The sequence below is a fragment of the Neomonachus schauinslandi genome, chromosome 5, assembly GCF_002201575.2.
Source record: "Neomonachus schauinslandi chromosome 5, ASM220157v2, whole genome shotgun sequence".
Classification (NCBI taxonomy): domain Eukaryota; kingdom Metazoa; phylum Chordata; class Mammalia; order Carnivora; family Phocidae; genus Neomonachus; species Neomonachus schauinslandi.
In genome coordinates, this window is record NC_058407.1 from 58,635,125 (window position 1) to 58,638,966 (window position 3,842).

At 38.1% G+C, this 3,842-nt stretch overlaps 1 pseudogene; it reads right to left on the bottom strand.

Moving 5' to 3' along the window:
- Positions 1-2,648: 2,648 nt before the first annotated feature.
- LOC110577797 lies at positions 2,649-3,500 on the bottom strand (annotated as a pseudogene).
- Positions 3,501-3,842: the final 342 nt, after the last annotated feature.

A 3,842-nucleotide genomic window follows, 5' to 3' on the forward strand; every position in this document is an offset into this window, starting at 1 on the left:
ATGTGTAATGCTTAGTGTAAATGTAACTATTCAGATAATAAAAAAGAAAAAAGCTTTTAATAAAAGAAAAGGCAAAATGATTACTGTTGATAGTTTTCAAAAATACCACCCAGATTTTTATGATATTTCATGGGCCTTTCTATTTCTATTTTTATTATTAATTAATTGATTATTTTTTGTATACATGTTTCTGTGTTTTTTTCCTGATTTATTAGGAATAATTGGCAAATAAAATTGTATGTAATGACTTAATGATGATTTAATACACATATACCTTGTGAGATGAATACCACAATCAAGTTAATTAACACATCCATCACCTTATATGTATATAATTTTTTTTTTGTGGTGAGAACACTTAAGATCTCTCAGCCAATTTCAAGTATATGGTATGGTATTATTAATTATTATCCATACTGTACTTAGATCCTCACAACTTATTCATCCCCTTTAAAATAATTATTTTGAATTCTATTTCACATAACTCATAGATTTCAATTTCTTTGGTCTCAGTTACTGGAAAATTACTGTGCTCCCCTGATGGTGTCTTATTGCTTTGCCTTTTCATGTTCCTACTGGCTTTGCACTGATGTCCACAAATTTGAGGGAGCCAGTTGCCTCTTGCAGCTTTTCAAACTGGCTTTGGTGGGAAAAGACTTGCATTTCCCAATGAGTGTGAGGGTGCCCGCTAGGTGGGGTGCAGTGTTGCCACTTCCAGGGAGGGTGCAGTAATGCCCCACTGGGCTAGGTATAGAGCAGTGCAGTCTAGTCATAGCTGCATTTTAGGCCCCAGGGTGTGGGGTGCAGAGAGGTGACAGCCTAGCCTTGGTGGTGTTGGGTCAAAGCTGTGACCGAGGACCCAGGGGGCAGGGTGCATGGTAGCCGAAAGGAAGACATGACCTGGTGAAATCCCCTTAAAAGGAATTAATTAATGACAGACCTTCAGAGAAACATACTTTCAAAGAGTAAGATGAAAAAAAGATCAATTATTAGGATGTCACTAAAGAATTACTAGTGAAATAGCAATTGTAATGTGTGAGAAAGCCACGTTAGCTCAACATGCACATCTTAAAATGCTCTTCAGATTTATTCAATTTATCCTAGCTTGTAAGGGTTCCAAATATAGTGAGGATTGTGATTTAGAATGGCAAATCTTCATACAGGGGGCTAAATTTACTCCTCCAGTTAAGCTTACGGAATCTGCAAGAGATTGAGGGACCACATCTATTTGCACAATCCCTTGTAGAATATCTTGAATATATTCCTTCTGATGCAGTTACATACTTTACTCCTGCCAATGTACATAAAGGGTCAAGAGAAACAAAATATTATATAGACATATTATATTCCATAATGCCCTCAATGCAATGGACTCCTTGAAAATTGGAAAGGGCAGTTTAAACACTAGTTATTCAATAAAAGTGGTTGACAAAAGTCTAGAAGTTTTTAAAATAATTGTCTCCTCACAGTGAAGATGAGAGGAAGTAATATGGGCACTTAGCTGGAAAGGTTTGTAGGACCAGGAGATGTCAAAGAGGGGTGGGTAGTATTATAACTTCACAACTTTGTATATATTATTTTTAGTACTATTTTCTTCATATGGTTGTTCTGGGCTAGATTTGAATTTATGGGTGTCTGAGGAGGATGATGCCAATAGTCAAGATATAATATTCATACCATTAAATTTAACAGTACATACTTTTAATGATACTTTAGTAGGCATCATAATTTCACCCATTTAGCCCAAATAGAGGTAACTATGAATGTGGTCCCATTAATTAAGTGACAGGGATAGTTCTTTAACACTTTAAAGGACACCTGTCAAATCTGGTGACAACTGAGTTGAGGTGGGGCAGAGGAAAAGTTTTATCAAGTTTGCTGTGACTGCCTGTCTTTGGATGAAGACTATAGCTGAGATGGAAAATCAACCTCATTCACAACCAATGTGAAGCTTACAAAGTCATTTAAACCTGGCATCTGACTGGTAGCTGGTGAAAAAAAGGGATGGCGAATCACATATTAGATGTTTTATAGGCCAGATCTAGAAATAGTGCACATCACTTCCACAGCCATTCTGTTAACTATAACATAGGCTACATAGTCACACCTAACAGTGTAGAAATATGGCAAAAAAAAAAAAATGTGGTCTACTGTGTTTCCAGGGATAACAACTAACATGTTTGGCAAACATCAATTTCTGTCAGACACTAAGAGTAAATATCCACAGAGTTTAGTTTTAGTGGAGAGTAAAAAATGGAATAGGGTTCACAGTAAGCTGTTTAAAAAGAAAGTGAGCGTGTCTGTATGACTGGAGAATAAATGATATAGAGATGAATAGTATTAGAAGCTTCAGGTTTTGGGCTTCTTCATCCTTCCTTTCAGTGGATGCATTGACTCATTTCTCCTTTACATCTTTGAGAGGAATGCAATTTTTTTTTTTTTTTAAAGATTTTATTTATTTATTTGAGAGAGAGAATGAGAGAGAGAGAGCACATGAGAGGGGGGAGGGTCAGAGGGAGAAGCAGACTCCCTGCCGAGCAGGGAGCCCGATGCGGGACTTGATCCCGGGACTCCAGGATCATGACCTGAGCCGAAGGCAGTCGCTTAACCGACTGAGCCACCCAGGCGCCCGAGAGGAATGCAATTTTTTAAATTGAGTCATGAAAAGCTTGCTTCACTTTCTTGTTTCTCAGTGTGTAAATAAAGGGATTCAACATTGGTGAGATAGAAGTAATAAGGAGTGAAATCCCTTTATTAATAGCTACCTCATCCTTGGCTGAAGGTTTGACATAAATGAAGATGCAGCTACCATAAGTAATGGAAACAACAATCATGTGGGAAGAACAAGTGGAAAAGGCCTTTTTCCTTTGCTGGGCAGAGGGAAACCTTAGAATGCTCCCAATGATATACATGTAGGAAAGAAGTACACACATGAGGGTGATGATGAAGGTCAACACAGCACAGACTATAACCATCTGTTCTATCAACTATGAGTCTGAGCAAGAGATCTTCAGGATAGGAGATGCATCACAGCAAAAATGATCAATCATGTTTGAATCACAGAATTCCAGGCCCAAACCTAGACTAATTGGTGGGAGAATGATGATCAGTGCTGCTACCCAACAGAAGAGGATGAAGTTCTTGCAGACTCTGCTGCTCATGATGGTCATGTAATGCAGGGGTTTGCAGATGGCCACATAGCGATCATAGGACATGGTGGCCAGGAGAAAAAATTCTGTTACTGCAAAGAGGTCTGTAAACAACAGTTGACTGGCACAAACAGTTGTGAATGAAATTTCTAAGAAGGAGAAATTTTGGAGGAAAAGATGCATCGGTGTTTTAAGATGGGAATCAATCAGAGTGAGGGTGATGATGGTTAGGTTTCCAGATACACTCCACATGTAGGAAAGAAACAGAAAGATAAAAAGCAAAATTTTCAGTCAAGGGTCCTCTGTCAGTCCCAGCAAGATGGAAGTTGTTAGTGCTGTTTGGTTTCTCATCGTTGACTATTGTTTTTTGCCCAATCTGCTTGAAACAATAGGGAAGACTATATGAAGAACTCCAAAGTCCTGGCCAGTGTCTTACCTCAAGAGAAGTAAATCTGAGAGTGATTCCTATAAACTGGTTAGTTGAGAAGTGAGCACATAACGTGCGACAATGTTTGAATACCTCTTTGTGTCACACAAACTGACTATTCACATTTGAATCACATATTTTCTACTGCTGCTTCTAATAAATCTACAACTTAGCTATACTTGGTGTCAGTTCAACGTATCGTCTTATAGACATCATTGAAAAAAAAAAATCCTCTCTCCATAAGTTGCTTTTGAATCACCAATTCT